Source organism: Monodon monoceros, unplaced genomic scaffold (genome assembly GCF_005190385.1).
Source record: "Monodon monoceros isolate NGI ecotype Baffin Bay Population unplaced genomic scaffold, NGI_Narwhal_1 Super_Scaffold_11, whole genome shotgun sequence".
Classification (NCBI taxonomy): Eukaryota; Metazoa; Chordata; class Mammalia; order Artiodactyla; family Monodontidae; genus Monodon; species Monodon monoceros.
This window is the reverse complement of record NW_021703767.1, coordinates 24343063-24352143: the sequence shown is the minus strand read 5'-3', so window position 1 is coordinate 24352143 and position 9081 is coordinate 24343063.

The window sequence follows — 9081 nt, the reverse complement described above, 5'->3', positions numbered from 1 at the left end:
TTTAAACTCAGACTTCTGCATGAAAAAGGGGCAGAGGTCAAGGGAAATGGAGTCCAGAGCTAGAGAAAAGGAGAAGCAGAAAACAGACAACCTCATTTTAGCATCCAAATTTATCCTTGCCGGATTATTCAAGTATGTGAGACAAAAAAAATCTTCTTGCTTTTTTTGTTTCTTCAACATGCAATTAAAATAAACAGGCTCTAAAGTTGGAAAGGTTATAAATATGGGCAAAATTTTTGGCCACAGAGGTGAGAAGGTGTTTAACATATTTAATGTCAGTAATAATAATAACTCACTTTTTGAACATGTTCCAGTATAACAATGTAAATAGGAAATGCCTTATACTTAAACTCAGGGATGTGCCTGGCCAAGTGTCTTCCTAGAATATAGAAAAGGGTCAATCAACATTTGTGGAATAAATGAGGAACTGAATAGTCATGCTATGAAAAACAAATGAAACATGTCACAAACTCCTTGTTCAGTGAAAGTGTTTATATGTTCTTTTTCTTCCTTTATCCTATCTACTTTTTCTTGTTATTTCCATCCTAGTATAAAAAGTTTAATTTACTAATATAATTCGAATGAAGAAATAATACATAATAAATTATTTCTATGACAAGAGGCATATTACCTTAGTGTGTATGGTGGACAAAGAAACAAGAGACCTAATAGAACAGAAATATCATCCATTTTCTAGGTTATTGGCAGGCAAAGAAACAAGAACAACTTGCTTGATAGTCTGATATATATCTGACTGATTATCAAACCAAAGAATAAACCTTTATTTTGCAGAAAACAGAAAGTAACTGCTGAACAGTTAATGACATAATCAAATGCACAGAATAATGATATAATCAAAGCAAGTTTTTAAGATAATCAATCTTGCAGCCTTTGCTGGAGACTGGAGTGCTGTGTGTGCATGCATGCAAGTGTTGAGAAAGGTAATCTGCAGGATGAGGAGAGAATATCTTACATATACTGTGTTATTATAATTTCCCTGCTAGTTCAGTCTAGGTTCAAGAACTATGTGTTATTTTTTTCCTTTTAATCTCTCTAGTACAATAACAAAGTAAGCATGTAGTCAGCAAAGCTTATAGATCTGCCTATAAAAGTTTTTGAAAACTCTGTAGATGAGACTAGTCAGATTCAGCTGGGTTCTCAGCTAAGGGTCTTACAAAGCCTAAACAAGGGGTTTATTGATTGGACTCTTATCTGAAGGCATCTACTTCCAAGCTCATTCAGGCTGTCAGAAGAATTGAGGTCTTTTTGGATGTAGGACTGAGGTACTGGTTTCTTTTCTGGTTGTCAGCTAGAGACCATTCTCAGATTTTATAGACAAACTGCATTCCTGGTCACATGGCCACCTTCATCTTCCAGCCAGTAATGGTGGACTGAATCTTTCCATGCTTCAAATCTGACTTCCTCTTCTGCCACCAGCTGAGAAAACTCTCTGCTTTGTAAGCATGAGATTAGATTAAGCCCATTCAGTCAATGTCTCTTCCTAAAGATCAACAAATTAGTAATCTTAACTACATCTGCAAAATCCCCTTTTCGCCATTTCATATAAAATAATAACAGGAGTCACACCAGAGGCAAAGATTACAAAGGTCATTTTATTAAATTGTGGTAAGTATGCTAAACATGAGATCTACTGTCTTAACAAATTTTCAAGTGCACAATACAGTATTGTTAACTATAGGTACAATGTTTCACAGCAGATCTCTAGAACATATTCATCTTGCATAACTGAAACCACATCCTTGAACAACTTCCCATTTCCCAGGTAGCCAACATTCTACTCTCTGCTTCTATGAATTTGACTATTCTATATACCCCCAAAGTGGATTCATGCAGGATTTGCCCTTCTGTGACTGGTTTATTTCACTTAGCATAAAGTCCTCCAAGTTTTTCCATGCTGTTGCATATTGCAGGATTTCCTTCTTTTTTAAAGTTGAATAATATTCCATTGTAGGTATTTACCACATCTTCTTAATCCATTCATCATTAGATGGATATTTAGGTTGTACCCATACCTTGGCTATTGTGAATAATGCTGCAATGAACATGGGGATGCAGATAATTCTTTGATATCTTAATTTCAAATTTATTGGAATATACACAGATGTGAGATTGTTGGGTTATATGGTAGTTTCATTTTTAATTTTTTGAGGAAACTCCATGTGTTTTCCCTAGTGGATGCACCATTTTATATTCCCACCAACAGCATACAAGGATTCCAATTCTTCAAATCCTTGTGAACATTTATCTTTTGTTTTTGATAAAATAGCTATCTTAAGAGGTGTGAGGTGATGTCTCATTGTGGTTTTGATATGCATTTCCCTGTTGATTAGTGATGCTGAGCATCTTTTCATGTACTTGTTGGCCATATGTATGTTTTCGTTGGAATAATGTCTATCCAAATTATTTGGCACTTTTTAAATCAAATTATTTGCTTTGTTGCTATAGAGTTAAAGAAGTTCCTTATATATTTTGGAGGTTAAACCCTTATCAGATATATAGTTTGATTTTCTCCCATTCCATAGGTTACCTTTTCATCCTGTTGTTTCCTTTGCTATGCAGAAACTTTTTGGTTTGATGCAGTCCCGCTTGTCTGTTTTGCTCTTGCTATCTTTGCCTTAGGTGTCACATCCAAGAAATCATTGAAAAGACCAATGTTATGAAGCTTTTCCCCTATGCTTTCTCCTAGGGTTATATATTTTCAGATCTTATATTTAGGTCTTTAATTCATTTTGAGTTGATTTTCGTATATGGTGTAAAATAAAGATTTAAGTTCATTCTTTTGCATGTGGAAATCCAGTTTTCCTAGCACCATTTGTTGAACAGGCTAGTCTTTCCCCTATATGTAGCCTTGACACTCTTGTCAAAGATCATGTGATCATATATACATAAGTTTATTTCTGGGCTCTCTATTCTATTGCAGTGACTATATGTCTGCCTTTATGCCATTATCATACTGTTTTCATTACTGTAGCTTTATAATATGTTTTTAAATAAGGAAGTGTGAGGCTTCCAGCGTTGTTCTTTTTTTTTCAGGATCGTTTTGGCTATTCAGGTTCCTTTGTGATTACATATGAATTTTAGGATTTTTTTTCTATTTCTGTTAAAAATTCCATTGGAACTTTGGTGGGTATAGAATTGAACAAAGGTTGTCTTAAAATTCTGCCTAATACAAGGAAAATGCATTTTCAGACAGATTCTGATGTTCAAATTATTTACTAGCAGGACTACATGTTAGTCTTTAAATATTTTCCTCAAAAAGTCATCACATTTTCATTTCTTTAGAAGATATTTTTGTCAGTCTTCTATTCTGTTCCACAGTTTAAACTGTCTTCATTTTTTGTAAAGAATTGCGTATATATTAGAGAGATTTCCATTCACAAGTTCTCATTTTTAATAAAAGACAGATAAACTTGCTAGGTGAAAACTGACGACTGTAAAAGCATACGAATAACACAATGATGGCAAGGTAGCTATTCAAGTGTAAAACCACCAACAGGCAGATTGCTGGTCATTAAAAAAAAAAAAGCTGAACTAGTTAAAACTGATATTATAAAGAATATATAAAACTATTGGGGTCCACATTCCCTCAAAATTTGTTTATACAACATGAAAAAATATTGTTTTCAGTCCTCACTTAGCCCTGTATATTTTGTAATTAAAAAAAAATGCAGTTGCTTAGAAAAATTGTAAATAATCAAATAAGTATAGGAAGGTTCAAATATTGCACATTAAACAGACCAAAGAATTTTCTTTCAAGAAGAAATATAAATATTACCATTTTCTTTGAAATAGCACCTGTCACCAATAAATTAATAAAACTATTATTTTCAACAAAATTAGAATTATTAGCTACTCATAAATCTTTACTTTTTTAACTCAAGGGAAAGGGTTAATTCAAAGATCTTTTACTAGAAATAGGGTTTTAACTATTATGGAAGATAAGTTCAATAGTGGGTATATAATGTTTGAAGATATACAAGTGAACAGCAGTTATAATTTTTGAGTAGTACAAAATATTTATGTAGGTCACTGAGTATCTCTATGCCCTTGAAAAATGAAATGAGTAAAAGAATAAATAAACTAACCAAATTAATCACAGACCACAAATGGCATCATGAAACTTAATACCTGCATAGTGATTATAGTTTCCGGTACCCAAGTTCAGTCAAATTTTCACTGATAATAATTGGTAAAATATGTAATCATAGAAAACTGATAAATGCTTAAATATAAATTGTCTGATAAATTAAAGCCTACAGGTCATATTTTTCAGAAATAAATTTTGTCCTCAATTAAAAACATTTTTCTGCACTGCATTGCAAAATGTCTAAAGATATGGATTTGTAAACAATGCCTGTTTCAAAAAAAAAAAGGGTAATATACCAGATAAAGAAAATCTTCAGTGATATTGAGTATGTATTAGAAGTACAACGTATTATCAAATTGTCTGCTATTTAGAAAGGAGAATATTTGAACTATTAAATTCTGTTTATATCAAGAATGAAACAGAATGTCAGTCTAAATATAAAGCCACTGTAGTTCCTAAGTTATATTCCTTGCCTGTCTTAATTTAGCAATCTAATAGAATAACTGGCTCGATTTAGAGCTATTAAGGCATAATCTTAAATAAATAATTTTAATATTTGATAACATAGGTAGACACATTCACTAATAATGAAAGTGGCAAGATTTATCATTGAATTATTGGACAAAGTAACAGTGAATTATGGAAAAATTATAATAAAGGCAGTCTAAAATTCTTGGAAATATGTATTTGATATCTTAAAAAGATCTGAGGAAGTATGTTTAATTAAAAACTTTAAGCAAATAATATTGAAAATTAAAAATGAAAGAATAGAAAATGAAAATGAAAGAATAGAAAAATTGAAATATTGGTCTTTAGGAAAATTTGGCCTATTTGTTTACTTCCTTGTATATATTTAGTTAATTATGGAAAATGTCAGCAATAAGAGAATGCCACCACCAAGAACCCCAATGATTTAATTATATATTTTAACATTTCAAAGATAGTAGCTGCTCTAGTTTTTATATAATTATAATTTTATGCTTAATTTCTTCAAATGTATGACCTCTCTCAGTACTGTCTTTGCTTTTTAATTCAGTGAAATGACCTCTGGGTCCACAGTTTATGCTACAACTGTCTCTCCATCCTTCTATCAAAAAATCAGATAAAAATGGTGATAACTGATTAGACCAACTGAGTTTTGTGCTGATTCAATTAACTACACACATGCTCCCCATTTACCCTTAAGTGAGATATTGGAAGTCATTTTAATTGCTAGTAAATGGTACAGTGTAAAACACACAAAAAGCATTTATGTAATATCTATTTTATTGCTTCTTGAAAGAGTATGATTGAATATATGACTTTAGGTACTTGAGTTTTTCTTGGTTTTTCAAACACGTCAGTATGATAGAATTATACTTTGAAAACGTACTTCCATTTATGAAATAATACTTGGAAACGGTAAAATAGTAAGTGAAAGTCCCTTTAGTTCATTGAAAGAGGGGGCGCTCTGTTACATCATACTGCCTCTTGAAATAAACATTAGGATGTACACTATATGCCCTTTGCTTAATCTCATTGCCTGTCAGCTTTGTTTTTTCCACTTCAGCATATAACTCTCAGAATATTCATTACCCAGAGGTTTTATTTCATATCTTAGAAGCTCTTTGATTTATATAATCACAGAGGTTTTCTATTTAAGGTCAGTTATTATGTTATATGTCACATCTCTTAAAAAAGTAAATATGGCCATCTTTATCTTTTTGCTTCACCTGAGGAGCCAGTGTGTCATGCTTATTACCCAGCACATAAATTGCTCTTTAAAATGCACTGGATTTATTTGGTTTTAAAAAAACTTCTGGGCTTCCCTGGTGACGCAGTGGTTAAGAATCTGTCTGCCAATGAAGGAGACACGGGTTTGAGCCCTGCTCGGGGAAGATCTCACGTGCCACGGAGCAACTAAGCCCGTGTGCCACAACTACTGAGCCTGAGTGCCACAACTACTGCAGCCCACGCGCCTAGAGCCCGTGCTCCACAACAAGAGAAGCCACCGCAATGAGAAGCCTGCGCACCGCAACGAAGAGTAGCCCCCGCTCACCGCAACTAGAGAAAAGCCCGCGTGCAGCAACAAAGACTCAAGGCAGACAAAAATAAAAATTAATTAATTAAAAAAACACTTCGATATTTAAATTAAACACAACCTTAATTGAATTTGTACGTTTAGAGGAAAGACAATGATGCTTCACTATTACTAGAGAAAAATAGCAGTAATTATTCCCACTATTACAGAGATGATCCAAATTTACTCTTACCTATTAGTAAGAAATACGTATTCTGGCAACTGCCTCACAAGTTATCTGTATATCTTTATTAAATCTGTGTGTTAATTTTTGTGTAAACACTAACTTCTATTTTTTTTTAATTATGAAACTATTTTATTTAGGCTTTATTTGGTGAAGACATTTCTGGTTGTTCCTAATTTTAATATAATTAGTTAAGCTTTTAAAAAATATGTCATTACCTAACAAAACTAATTTTTTAAATAAATTAAACCAAAATAAAAAAATTAACATTACATATACATATTCAATACCATTGTGATTACGATGGTAATCTTTTGGGAATGGACATTCAAACCTTATCTCCATTCTTTTGTAAATGTGTGCTCAAAAGCTTGACACTTAATATCATTTTTAATTTATAACTGTGAATAACAAAGTACATATATAAATTAGCAGAGCTTGGAATAGTGTAATCAGTCAAAATAGTATTATTTTATTAATCTGATTTTAAATTACAAAATATTTTATATAAAAGCTGCTTAAGGTGTCTCTGAAAGTCCAATTTTTTCATTTTGATGTGTTTTGTTTTAATTTTGCCCTAATCTATAATTGGTGTGTATCTCCAATGATAATTTCTACCTCAGAATTCATAATCATAGAATTTTATAGTTGTTTTATATCTTAAAGACCATTTCATCCAGTATCTTCATCAGTGATACAGAGACTCATGACATAAAGCCCCAGCTAATTATTAGCAGACTAGTGATTAGAACTAGGTGATAATGATGACATTAAAGCAATCAATCTAGAATGACAAACTGCCCCACAATATATATTATTCTTAATCTTTCATTGATTCCCTTATAAATATCAGTGTAGTACACATATAATTCTGATGAACAGTTATAAATAATTGAAAATTTCTTATTCTATTAATTTGGTAGGAAATGTACATCTACTTCACATTTTTCTTAATTCCTTTCTTTCTTCACTCCCTATAAATTACAGGTTATAAGCAACTAAGTATATCTATTTGCCTAAATTAGTTTCATTATATGTGTAGCTGTTGGGAACTCTTAACTGTTGAATCTGTCATTACAAGAATTCAGAACAATGTATATAATATTGTGTTAATCATCAATTGCTGTATAACAAATTATACCCAAAATTTGTGGATAGCAGGAACAATATTTATTATCTCAGTTTCTGTGGGTCAGGAAGCTAGGTGCTGTTAAGCTGGGTCTTCTGATTCTGGTCACTTACAAGGCTGCCTTCCAGGTGCCAGGTGACCAGCAGTTGTCTCAAGACTCTACTGGTAAAAGAGCCCTTCCAAGCTCACTCATGTGGCTCTCTGGAGGATTCAGTTCTTTGCACATTATTGGACAGAACTTTCGCTTTGCTCCTTCCTATGTGGGCATCTTAGGAGACTCAAAACAGGGCCACTAGCTTCATGAGACTGAGCAAATGAGAAGATAAGTAAGAGAGAGTAAGATGGAAATCACAATCTTTTGCAACTTAATATTGGAAGTAACATAACTTTTCCCATTTTATATTTATTAGAAGCAAGTCTCTAGTCCCTGCTTGTATTCAAATAGAGAGTATTACACAAGGATACAAATAGGGGGTGGGGACCATTGGGAGCCATTTCAGAAGCTGCCTACCACAGAAATGATAAATGAGAAAGTGACTTTCCCAATATCCTAACTCTCCATATAACTTTCCATCTTCATGTGGAAGTGACTTTATTAAAAAATTGACATTCTTAGAAATTAAAGATGATACAAACTGATGGAGAGATATACCATGTTTTTGCATTAGAAGAATGAACATTGTGAAAATGACTATACTATCTAAAACAATCTACAGATTTATTATTTTAGCTTTGTAGTATAGTCTGAAGTCAGGGAGCCTGATTCCTCCAGCTCCGTTTTTCTTTCTCAAGATTGCTTTGGCTATTCGGGGTCTTTTGTGTTTCCATACAAATTGTGAAAGTTTTTGTTCTAGCTCTGTGAACAATGCAACTGGTAGTTTGATAGGGATTGCATTGAATCTGTAGATTGCTTTGGGTAGTACAGTCATTTTCACAATGTTGATTCTTCCAATCTCAGAACATGGTATATCTCTCCATCTGTTTGTATCACCTTTAATTTCTTTCATCAGTGTCTTATAATTTTCTGCATACAGGTCTTTTGTCTCCTTAGGTAGGTTTATTCCTAGGTATTTTATTCCTTTTGTTACAATGGTAAATGGCAGTTTCCTTAATTTCTCTTTAAGATTTTTTGTCGCTAGTGTATAGGAATGCAAGAGATTTCTGTGCATTAATTTTGTACTCTGCTACTTTACCAAATTCATTGATTAGTTCTAGTAGTTTTCTGGTAGCATCTTTAGGATTCTATATGTATTGTTTCATGTTATCTGCAAACAGTGACAGTTTTACTTCTTCTTTTCTGCTTTGGATTTCTTCTATTTCTTTTTCTTCTCTGATTGCCATGGCTAAAATTTCCAAAACTATGTTGAATGACAGTGGTGAGAGTGGGCAACCTTGTCTTGTTCCTGATCTTAGGGGAAATGGTTTCAGCTTTTCACCATTGAGAATGATGTTGGCTGTTGGTTTGCCATATATGGTCTTTATTATGTTGAGGTAGGTTACCTCTACGCCTAATTTCCGGAAAGGTTTACCATAAATGGGTGTTGAATTTTGCCGAAAGCTTTTTCTGCACCTATTGAGATTGTCATATGGTTTTTACCTTC